The 13,031-nt window shown below is 37.3% G+C and overlaps 1 long non-coding RNA gene across 1 annotated transcript in view; it reads left to right on the top strand.

The window, feature by feature from the left end:
* The first annotated feature begins 4,525 nt into the window (after nt 1-4,525).
* The window catches only part of LOC113911479, a 41,004-nt gene continuing 32,498 nt past the window's right edge, over nt 4,526-13,031 (top strand). Inside the window, exon 1 of the long non-coding RNA XR_003516486.1 lies at nt 4,526-4,689. This is a non-coding gene — a long non-coding RNA (uncharacterized LOC113911479). The remainder of the gene's footprint in view (nt 4,690-13,031) is intronic.

Here is a 13,031-nt window from a genome sequence, read left to right as displayed (position 1 = left end):
GGAGCCTTTAGGAGATGATTAGGTCATGACGGTAGAGCCTTCATGGATGGAAATGGTGCCCTTTTAAGGTGTTGAGGAGACCAGAGCACCCTGTTTCCCCTTGTGAAGTTACAGTGAGAAGAAGGTTGTTCTGTGAACCAGGATGCTAGTCCTCAGTACACACTGAACCTGCCAGTGCCCTGATCTTGGACTTTCCAGCCTCTAGAATTGTGGGAATTAAATTTCTGTTGCTTATAAGCCTTCCAGTCTATGGTATTTGTTATAGCAGTCCAAACAGACTAAGGTAATCTCTAAATTTTATTTTCGCTCTCCCCTCCCTCCCTCCCTCCTTCCTTCCTTCCCTCCTTCTGTCTTTCCTTTCTTGAGAGATTTTGTTTTCAGGGAGATCTCAGCTCACTTCCAACTCGCTTATTGAGTTTATTGTTTCTCTTACCATATTTTTAATTCTCAAGGGCTCTTTTTGGTTTCTAAATATACTTTAAAAGTAGCATCCTGTAATTGTTTCATGAATGCTGCATTCTACCATCTATTTTATCCTCTCTAGAGACCCATTTTCTACCAGGTTGGAGAAGAAAGAATAACCTGAATATATGAAGTAAGTGAGGGGATCTAAGATTCTAACTTCTTAAACAGACTTTCAACCAATCTGCTATTTTAAAAACCATCTTTTCCTTTACTTCCAAAGCATCTGGTGCTTCCAACTACTGGAGTGTTTTCAGGGATCAGCAATGCAAGTTGGGTTGCTTATTGGCTTTCATCACTGACAATTTAGAATACAGCTCTCTCAGGGCTGGTAGATCCATTAACATTCATTCTGATTTTCAAATTCTGATTTTTCTCAATTTGTCTGCTTTTGCAATTGTTTTTTTCTCCTATTTTCTTTGTTCTCATGGTATCATTCCTTTAAAAAAATTCTGTAAACTGTTGTTTAAGTAGGGTTTTTATAAGGATTAGGATAAAGATGTATGTTTAGTTGACCTTATTTAACATCTTTACTTGGAATGGCACCACACATCTTTATGAGCAATTCAGTTATAATCATCCTCCCAATTCTCATCACTTGACTTGGGGGTGGGGGAAGATAGTACAAAGAAAGAAAACCCTCTCAACACAAACAGGACATTTCTTAGAGAATTGAGCACTCTCCACCATTCCCCAGTTGGTGGTTGCAGACCTGTTTCTATATCCTATTAGAAAATTGGTGTTAAGGGTCTCATTCTAATTTTTTTGTTTTGTTTTAGAATTTTGCATTTAATTTTGGGCTTTGCACGTTAGCTAAAATTCTGAGATGACAGGGAAAATGCCACTCAATATCCTATTACATACTTAACTGGTTATTATTTCTTTCCTAAGAAGTCTTTTCTTCCCTAAGTTAAATTATAGAGTTGTTCGGAGTAATCAAGCCGTTGATAGTTACTTTGTTTGGTTATCTTTCACCTGTGCCTTTTGATTATCTCATATCTTTGGCCTTAAACATAAAAGTAGGGACACATTTTTTGTTTTTGTGCTCTCACAAACTTATGCAGATCTTCAAATGCGATTTATCTGGGGCTAAGAATGCATATATCATCCTAGATGAAGATCGGATTAGGTGTATTTCATAACGTATGATTCTGTGTGTTAAAGAGTGGAAGTATTGAATTAGGACTTGTAGGAAAAATCCTTGTATAAGACTTTCAATCAAATCAAATAGATCATACTTACTGTATTTTAAAGTATTTCATTTTTCTTTTCTTACCTTTTAAATATTTAATGGCTTAAGACAACTTTAATACTATTCTAATCCCTTCAACATATACACATATATCATAAATTCTCAGGACATAAGGTTAAATGGTATCATAACTGTAAATCATTTCCCTTTTTAACGCTCCCTGATTCCATTTAAGGAACTCACCCTGGGACTGTATCTATTTCTAGCAATAATAGTTTTTATTTGTTGTCATTGTTCTTTTATATTGTTCTTTTTTTTAAAGATTTTATTTATTTGATAGAGATCACAAGTAGAGGGGAAGTGTAGAGGGAGAAGCAGACTCCCCACTAAGCAGGGAGCCCGACTTGGGACTCAATCCCAGGACCCCGGGATCATGAACTGAGCCGAAGGCACGCTCAACTGACTGAGCCACCCAGGCGCCCCTCTTTTATATTATTCTATTGTTATGAAGTAAATTCAAATGTGAGTGTATTTCTCTAGATGATGGAAAATAGGTTATTGATCTATTAATTTTTACACACTAGGGTTTCTTATTTTTTCAATTTTTTTTCCCCTTCTGACAGTGATACTGCTAGATTTTCCTCAGTGACAAGATTATCCAAGAGACAACTCCATTGCTTCTGTGCCTAGTACCTGGAGTTAATTTTCACCCTTCTTTTTTGATCTTACAAGCTTACTGCAAGTGTGATGTTGGTTGAAGAAAGTTTTCCTCATTCTATATATCTTGCACATGCCTCTTGACAATATTTTACAATATCATTTTTTATAAAAATTTGAATGGGTTAGAACTTTCTAATTCAATCATAGTAAAATAAAATAAAGTAACATTGTACTGTACTGCCTTAAATTGATCTAGGGTGCTTACTTAGTGAGGTGAAGCTTCAATCTTTGTCAAAGGTGATGACTACATTTTGTAGGCCGCCAATCAGGAAAGAAACATAATGGGGGCAAGTGCCAGCTTTGCCTGGAATTGAGCCATCTTGCCCAAAGCAAAAGGGAAAAATGAACTCTAGCAGAGTAGTGTCATTTAATGAAGGTTTTTCTTCATGTGCAGTAGCCAAGAGGTTATAGTTAAAGCCTGTTGTGGGTTTTGAGGTACAGAGACCCATCAGGACTTTGCCATTTGCTTGCTATGTAACCTTGGACAGATTACTTATCTAAACCTCAGTTGCTTCTTTGGTAAAAAATTTTATATCTTACAGGAGTCTTATGAGGACTCAGTGAGATAAAGTTTGTGAATGTCTTTTGTAAATCTAAAAATTCCATGGAAATCCTACTGGTATAATTGTTTAATGCTTTCTACAGTGCAAGGGTTGCATTTTAGGACTACCTAACACAGTGTCTGGTATAGCATATACTCAATAAATAGTAGCTTTTTTTAATCCAAGGAAGAAAGATAAGCGTCCCATCAGTAATGAACAATTATAAGATACCAAAGAATTTCCAGCACAGCATAAACATTTTTTTTGGGGGGGGGAAAAGACAATTACATGGAATACTCTAAAGTTTATACAATCTAACTTCCCAAGGACTATCATCATTATAGAAAAAGAGTAACTATGCACATATGGTGTGTATGGCACAAGTGGCTGCCCTTTTTCATAAAAATAACACCAGATAAGCTAAAATTTACGTGAGAAGTCAGTAGCTTAGATGATCATGGTAATAATAATAATGGTGAAATTTAACACTTTTTAGGAGTAGGAAAGAAACTTAGAAATCCCCTCCTCTATATTTCAATAAACTGATATTACTCTGAGATCTCATATAAGTAACTAGTTATTCACTTAAATGACTAAGTTACTAAGTAATTTAGTTGGTAATAAAACCAGAACTGAAACAGGAATCTGTTGATCCCTTAGTCCTCTTTCTACAATAGTAAGCTGTCAATTCTATCATTTCTGATTTCATTCACTTGACAGGACTTCAGAATATATTAGTCACTGGCAAACGTTCTATTATTAAACATTGTTTTATTAAAATAATAATAAATATTTTTCCTGAACATGCTAGTTCTAGAAATTATGCTTCCTAAAAAGTGCCCATTGATGCTATACCTGTGCCTCGTTGGCTCCTCCTCACCTGAATAACTGTGCTGGAGAAAAGCAATTGTTGATTTCCTCACAAGAGCAGTGGATCCTGTGGGTTACCTCCCTAGCATGTATTCTAGCCCCTTGTAGCATGCAGAAGCTGGAAAGCTGAAAACTGCATTTCTCAGATTCACTCAAAGCTAGAATTACACTATCAGATAACCTGAGGGAGACCTCTTTGGAAGTGAGTGTGGGTAGTCACGTGGTCTTGCCCTTTACACTGGTGCTGATAGCAGCAAAGTGCCATAATTCTGGGACTGACATCTGTTCTAGAAGTTCCTCACTGCACAGATGCCTTATTGAATCAGAGGCAGCAGATTTTTATACGTTACAATCTAATATTCATAGCTATAATGTTTGCTTGATATTTCATTAAATGACTAAATCATAATTTTATTAAAAATTTCCCCATTGCGGGTAATTAATTGACTTCTTCCAATTTTTCCTATTATGAGTACTGTTGGAGTATAAGTCTGAATGCATAAAGTTATCTCCTGTAAAATTTTCACTCCTGAGGATAAATTAATAGATGCAAGATTATGAGCTGAAGGGCATGCTCACTTTTTATAGAGTTTTATTCTGAAGAGATGCCTGTAAAGAGGCCTCTTCTGGGCAGAGGGCACAGAAATCAATGTATGTACAAACTGGAAGAAATGTGGTTTTACTTGAAACGAGGCAACAGTTGTTTTGTCCTGATTTCGTCCACATACCTACAGGCTGAGAAGACTCTTCCTTATGGAACGATGCCAATCAAAAGTAGGGCTGGGAAGGATGGTGGAAGTTTAGGGAATGCTCCCTCTGGATGGAGTCAGAATGGAGAAGAGAACTTCAACCTGACTTCTGTGCTGACCTTGAGAAGAAAAATTAGAATCTACAGTCATTGAGGTAGATGCAGTTACTGTGTAGCTATTTAAGGAATGTACAATTTTTATCCAATTATGAAAATGTTGAAATTTCCCATTTTAAATCATTAAACTTTGCCAATTTTCCTTAGTAATATTCACTAAAATAATTTGAATGAATAGGGATGCTTTGATGATTGGGAACACCAAGGGAGGAAGCAGGGGACTATGCTACTTTTCAAAGCCATACTAGAAGAGTACAGCTTAATGGTGGGCCACTTGGTGAGGTGAGCTGGCTGGCCCCTTCTCATGTCTGAGCCTGGGATCTAGTGTCTCAGTCAAGGGTGTCTGGAGATTGAGAGCTCTTTTGTGTGAATAGCCAAATGGTACCTAAGTGGTATACCCAATGGGACTAAAATCCGTTAACAATATATATTTTTTTGCTTTGTTAACACTAGTGTTCTTAACTTAATGGTTGAGTTATTTTATGTCTATCTTCATGAGATTTCATGGCAGAACAAAAATGCCTAAAGTAATATTTAGCACTAGGAGCATAAATAAGTTCAATTGCAATATATCTCTAACATAGTTAACACAAAATAAGACCTAGTAGCAGATAAAAAGCTATCCGATCAAAAAAAAAGGTTTGCATAAGCATTTGTCAAGTCAACTAAATGTGTTTATTAATCAACTGTTGTGTACATTGTGCTAGATACCCTGGGGATGGGGGGGGAAGGTAGGTACCAAGAAGCATGAGAGATGTCTGTCCTAGCCCTCAAGGAACTATCAAGCTCTAATTTAATGAATATTAGCCAGGTGGACATTAGATGAAACATATATTGTGTATGCATGCATCTGTTGCAGTTTTGCCCTCTGTAAATATGGTGTGGAAGTGCTGAAGTCTCTAGTGCAAACATACACATATATGAGCACATGACACTCTTCAGCTGTGTTCTTTTTTGTTTTAAGATTTTATTTATTTATTTGAAAGAGAGGGAGAGACACAGCGAGAGAGGGAACACAAGCAGGGGGAGTGGGAGAGGGAGAAGCAGGCTTCCTGCTGAGCAGGGAGCCCGATGCGGGGCTCGATCCCAGGACCCTGGGATCATGATCTGAGCCAAAGGCAGACGCTTAATGACTGAGCCACCCAGGCACCCCTTCACCTATGGTTCTTATAATGCTTATGTTTAATGTATTTTTTAGATGTTTTTATTGATATACCCAAGAATGTGCTCTTTTTTTATTATGGAAATAGATTTTTGATTGAGAATTATGGGTACTCTATTCTGTCTGACGTGTTGATTTTTCAAGCTGTCATGTAGGATAGGTGAGTTGCAAAATATAATGATGTATGCTTATGTTGTAGGTGAACAAGAACAAGTTTAAATATGTGTTGAAATGATTTTAGAGAAATCGTTAATTGTCCTTCAGAGTAATCTCTTTTAGGAGTCAAATCTAACAAAAGAATTGAATGTCATCCAGCTATTACTTAAAACAAAAGTAAACTTGATCATAATATATTACTGTGACGTAGGATAACACTACATAATATAAGCATAAACATTTTTTGATAATTAGATATGTAAGTTAGACTATGTTATATAAACTGATAATATTTTCTTTACATATCTTTCATGAATGTGAAAAATTTGGCAAAAAATATATAATAATCCTGGGATGGGGTGGCTTAGTCGTTAGGCGTCTGCCTTTGGCTCAGGTCATGATCCCGGGGTCCTGGGATCGAGTCCCACGTCGGGCTCCTTGCTCAGTGAGGAGCCTGCTTCTCCCTCTCCCTCTACTGCTCCCCCTGCTTGTGCTCTCTCTCTCTCTGACAAATAAATAAATAAAAATCTTAAAAAAATATATATATAATAATCCTGCAATATACACTCAATCTCATAAATAAAGATAGGTCCAGGTTTTTAATATATATTATCCTTAAGTAGGATACAGAGGAAACACTATGTACTTTAATTATATTTGTAGAGGAAACAATATTACCTAAAAATTTGGTTATTATATGTCACTATATTTTATACAGATGAGAAACCTCATATGGTAAAATTATATTTTTAGAAAATGGTGGTTATTTTGTTTCACAAATTTATTTGGGAAATTATCAATTAACTGTTAATTTGATATTCACTAAAATTTTTATTCTGGAACTCTTGTCTAAAATATCCATGTAAAATAAACATGCCCATCTGCAAAATATGCAGTATTCCTTTTAATTCATTTAATTGCTTTTTCTGACAAATGTAATGAAATTATAAATTATCCTTCATATAATATGTTTTATCACATAAGGCTTCATGTTTTTAAACAATATGATGAACTAAAAACAATACTTGAGGGGCACCTGGTTGGCACGGTCGTTAAGCATCTGCCTTCCACTCAGGGCATGGTCCCAGGGTCCTGGGATCGAGCCCCGCATCGGGCTCCCTGCTCCGCGGGAAGCCTGCTTCTCCCTCTCCCACTCCCCCTGCTTGTGTTCCTGCTCTCGCTGTGTCTCTCTCTGTCAAATAAATAAATAAAATCTTAAAAAAAAAAAAAAGTACTTGAGCAGGAATTGTATTACACCTGATATTAATTATCCCTATAGTTTCCAATTTATTTTTGGATTTATTGTTATTGAGGCTTTAATTACTTATAATTAAAAATAGGATGAAGAAAACTAAATTTTAGTGGAGTCATCCTATGCTGAAAGTGCATTTTGTAGTTTGTGTCAATTATGACTTGCTTTTGCTTTTGAGAAAAACTGAAGAACATGCCAAATATGGCAATAAATCAGTGTGGAATGGGCAATCATTGAAATTTCAAAAGTCCTTTATACCTTCTGTATCAGCCTACACAATCTCACAAAATGAGAAAGTAAGTCATTATTCCATAATGGAGTAGTATTTTATGTCTTTAAACACAAAATTTGTACTCATGTGACATTTTATTACTAAAGTAGAAATACCAGACCTTTAAAATTATTATAATATAGAGTAAAAAGAGGAAACATTGTTTATGACTCTGTGCACAAATAGGAGGAAATGTAAATTATGCCTTGAGACTAGGGAACAGTTGTTTTGTCCTTATTCTTCCATGCACCTATAGGCTGAAAAGACTCCTCTTCCTGGAATGATACCAATCAAAAATAGGGGCAGGAAGGATGGTGGAAATTTGGGGAACCCTTCATCTGGATGGAGTAAAAGTGGAGAACAAGTTGTGAAATATTCTGTACCATCTGTATTAGCTATGTGTTGCTGCATAACAAATAACCCCAAAATTTAACAGCTTAAATCAACTAACATAATTATATCACCTAGTTTCTGAGAATTAAGAATGTAAGAATGGCTTTGCTGGGTGGTTCTGGCTCAGGATCTCTCATGAGATTATAGTCAGACTGTTGGCTGAACTCCAGTCTTTGAAGACTTGAGTGGCATTGGTGGATCAGCTTCCAAGTTCATTCATATTGATGTGACAGGAGGCTTCATTTCCTCACCATGTGCTGCTATGTCTTCTGTCAATGCAAATGATCCAAGATGGAGGCTGTAGGCTTTATACACTACTGTCAGAATTGGCACACCTTCCCTTCTACCATAGTCTACTGGTCACACAAATCAACCCTAATAAAATGTGGGACATGACTACTTAAGGATGTGACTATTAGAAGCCAAAGTCATTGGGAGTCATCTTGGAAGGTGGCTACAATCACCTTCCACAACATCCTTCATTCCATCATTTATTTATGCATTCACTTATCTGTTAACATTTATTAAGCCTTCCTGTGTTCCACCAACTGTGTTAGATCTTGGAGATAACCAAGATAAACATAGTTGCTACACACATGGAGACAAAGAAGTATCAGATATTTATAGTGATTAAAGCTATGTTAAGGAAAACAACGGACTATCTCATTCACTCCCATAGTATTTGTATTTCCTTAACATAGCTCTCGTTCTTATCTGACTCCATGAGTGCAGGGAGCATTTCTACCCCAACGAGTATACTTCCTCTTCTCTGATGATTTTCACTTCCATTCCACCCTACTACATGCTCACTCCATGCATATCATGGAGCTTTTCTTCACCTAAAGCCTCTTCACCTTCAAAAACACTAATTTAAATAATCCACTCTTTAATCACAATTGATATTTCCAACTTCCTTATTTAACTAATTGTACTGGGATTGTACTATTGTGATTTCTAGTCCATTTATCCCTATACTTTCTTCCCATCTGTCAGACTTCTCCTGTCTCCACTTCCCCTTCTATACTCTTAATTTCTACAATCCATCATTTTAATTTTCCTGTTGCCAATATCCCAAATTCCCTTCCCCTTTTTTGACAAAATGCCAAACTAGGATGAACCCAATTATCTATTTCTTTATTCCTTTAGGTGACAGCTAGAGCACTGTAAGAAAAATCCAAAACAGGGTATATGGATTTCATTATAAATTTATAATCATCAAATTCAAATGTATCCCAAGTATGCTAAAAACCTGATCTCATTTTCTTTTTTTTTTTTAAGATTTTATTTATTTATTTGAGAGAGAATGAGAGATAGAGAGCACGAGAGGGAAGAGAGTCAGAGGGAGAAGCAGACTCCCTGCTGAGCAGGGAGCCCGATGCGGGACTCGAGGGACTCCAGGATCATGACCTGAGCCAAAGGCAGTTGCCTAACCAACTGAGCCACCCAGGCGCCCATGATCTCATTTTCTAAGTCAGCTTGTTCTTCCATTACACATTATTCCATTCCTTTTCTACTCTCCTTAAATATCTGACCTGTCTCCACCCTTATACTCCCAGCTCTCAGCAGAAAACTTCTAAAGAGGAAATAGAAGCCACCATCTGGAGATGACTCAGCTTCTCTGTACTATATTTCCAAATGTAATTCTAGTTGCACCCATTCTGCTTCCATCTTTCTTCTTTTAGTCACTGGAGAAAAAGAAGCTTAAAATTTCAAAAGATAATGGGTATTTAATGAAGGAAGAATCTGGAGGAGAAGAATTGGAAAACCTTTGACTTTAGGTAAAGATTAAGATGGTAGAATTTAAAGTTCTCATTTTAAATTAGAGATGAGCAAATCCATGATTGAACCTTAGGGGTTACAACTACATAGGTTCTTCTGCGATGTTTTCATGGCACCTCACCCCACCTATTCCCTTCTTTCTCCTTTATCGCTGTGATTGTTTACAAGCCTGTCTCTGTAGCCTCCTGCATCTCCCCATTGAGGAGAGGGCCTGATTGAGAAAGAATGACAATCCTTATAGTGACTCAAGCCCTTAGCAAGTACAACTTATGAAGCCAGGTTTTATGAGTGAGGTAAAGCTGTTAAGGCTGGGGGAGGAATTAAGCAAAATGATGCAGTTTGAGAAAATAGAACCTAAGTATGATTTAAAAAAATCCTAACTGTCCCCCCCCCAAATACCCAACAGTGCAATAACAGAGAAATAAGTGGGGAAACAAGGAAATAAGTTGAATCATATTAACAATTATTAAAGGTAAAGGCTTCAGTTGTAGAAAGTTAGTGGATTCAAATGCTTGGTCTCTCAGGAACAAAACATTGTCCTCTATTCCAGTATGAGGGTTCCTCCCCTTCTGCAGTGGAAGACCCATGCAGATAATTGCTACAACTTTCCACACATGATTTCAAACATTGGAATCAGTTTCAAGAAATCTCATATGTCTCATTTATTCTCTGGTTGTATGATTAACTTTATAGATGGTCTCCCCATAGGCTCAGGAGACACATGAAAGGTAGATATTTGATGATTTATAGATATCTGTGGTGGTAAATGTGTTTTAATTTTTTATTGCTTTTATTGTTCTTTCTTATCTTTGAGTGAATCAGATGGGAAAACTCTAGTTGAGGGGAGCAGCCCTCTTTTATGTTCTGCTATTTGGGAATGGGTGCACATGGGTGCACATGCGGGTGTATGTATGTGCTGGGGGAACAGGTCTGGTTACCTCTTCCTACCACATTTCTCCCACCATCTCCTCACTTTCAGGGTTTCTTCTATAAGACAGTTGGTCAATGTTAAAATATAGAATTAGCAAAGACACAATATTAAGAACTATTAGGTCTACTTAAAAGTGAATTATAGTCACTAAAGGCTGATAACATTTATAGTTGGAAAAGGCATCATCATAGAGAAACAAGAGAAATAATGAAAAAAAAGTGGAAAACCTGGAGAAGTATTAAAATAAGACAAAATGGCAGCCTAATTGGTGAGTGTTCTTTGAAAAGAATTGAAATCCAGATCAGGTCTAATGAAGGCTCAGAGGCATCAAATTCTAAAAGGATTGATGTAGTGCTGGAGCACTTGGGTGGCTCAGTCGGTTAAGCATCTGACTTTTGATTTTGGCTCAGGTCATGATCTCAGGGTCATGAGATAGAGCCCCCTGCCTTGGGCTCCATGCTGGACGTAGAGCATGCTTAAGATTCTCTCTCTCTCTCTCTCTCTCTCTCTACCCCTACCCCCACTCTCTCTCTCTCAAAAAAAAAATTGATGTAGTGCCACTTTTTATTATTCGTGAAAGAAAGAGTGCTGTATTATAAATAGAGTGTTTATGTTACAGGATTTTTGTTCCCTTAGAGCTTGTGGTTCTTCATCATGCCACTTCAAAGAATGAAGAGGTAGACCAGACGAAGAGTGGTGGGCAGCAAAGCAAAGTTCATTAAGCAATAGTACAAAGCTCCCAGAGAGGAAAGGGACCCAAGAGGATTGCTGTTTTGCCATTCAAATCTAGGGGTTTTTATAAGCTCTTTCGATGAATTATCTTAAGCATTCGGAGCATGGGCCCCCTGTGGATTGGCTGCTAAGGTGTGCCAATCAGGGCTTTGATCATGCACCTGTCTACCTATTGGGTTATTGTTCATGTGTTGATGGTCTTTTTGGGCTGACAGCTGGAGACTAACTGCCTCAACTTGTGATAGAAGCCAAGGTTTTATGGTTAAATGTTGTGTTTCAGGATGTTTTGCAAAAGTCACTTCTGCAGAGGCTGCTAGACAGGATGCTATCGTGGTCTTGTCTAAGCTGTAGAACAGAATGTTAGTGCAGTTTTATCTTAGCTGTCCTGGCTTTTCTGCTTTCTTGTTGGGGACCCTGGGCCTGACTACCTAAGTGTCCAATTAACCTCTAACATTTATTTGAATTATAAATGATGACACTTTGTAATGCTTGATTTTATTTTATTTTTTAAAGATTTATTGATTTATTTGGGGGGCAGAGAGGGAGAGAGAGGGAGAGGAAGAGAATCTCAAGCAGAATCTCTGCTGTGTGCAGAGCCTTTGCACAGGGCTTGACCCCATAACCCTGAGATCATGACCTGAGCCAAAAAACTGACTATGCCACCCCGGGGCCCCTGCTTGATTTTATTTTTAACTGATTTTACCTTTTCCCTGTATTATCAACATTTTGAATTCTGTAGATTTTGTTCTCTGTCAATAAATCCATAATCAGTGTTAAAAGATTTTTCACATACACAAAATTAATCATATAGTAAGTAATGAATCATTTTAGAAACAACGCGAGTACAGTTTAAAAACTAAAAAAAAAAAATACAGAGTTGAATTCAACAGAGACAGGTAAATTTCAGATGCCAAAATAAAAAGGGGTGGAGTGGGGAGAGATCAAACAAAGCAATAAGCAGGTACCAATACCAACATGACTTATGGGATTTGGAAAGTGGGGTTAGAATTTTAATTCTCATGTGGGTAAAAGAGGGCCAAGGAAGAAGGTGAGGTGGGGAGTGAGAACTGACTTATTCTCTAAAACGCAACAATTTCTAAAAACAGCCTGTTTACTATCTCTTCCTTGTGTCCAGGAGAAACCTCGTGCATATTGTGTAGGATAAATCAGTGACCATTATTGAGTAGATCTTTTCTTTCCAGAGAAAAGGAAACTAGTCCAATTATATGGTCCTCATAGCAAGGGTAGATCTCAGTGTAAGGCCATATTTGTCCCATGAGAAAACCATCAAGTCCTTTCTTCCTTCCTTCTTCCCCCCCATACCTCCCTTCTTTCATCCTTATAATTTTTTTTTTATTATTTTGCTCTTTTTCAGAATAGCACATATCCCTGATTGATGATAATTAAATCAATGCCTGTATGGAACAAGCTTGAACATAATTTATGATTAAAATCAAATGTGGATATAGTGATGTTTTATACCTAGCAGCTTAAGGAATAGCAGGAGTGGCCCCAGTAGAAAATTCAAAATCAGGGGCGCCTGGGTGGCTCAGTTGGTTAAGCGACTGCCTTCAGCTCAGATCATGATCCTGGAGTCCCAGGATTGAGTCCTGCATTGGGCCCCCTGCTCAGCGGGGGGTCTGCTTCTCCCTCTGACCCTCTTCCCTCTCATGCTCTCTATCTCTCATTCTCTCTCTCTCAAAT

This window comes from Zalophus californianus, chromosome 12, assembly GCF_009762305.2.
Source record: "Zalophus californianus isolate mZalCal1 chromosome 12, mZalCal1.pri.v2, whole genome shotgun sequence".
In the NCBI taxonomy this organism is placed as follows: Eukaryota; Metazoa; Chordata; class Mammalia; order Carnivora; family Otariidae; genus Zalophus; species Zalophus californianus.
This window is presented reverse-complemented; position numbering and strand designations above follow the sequence as displayed.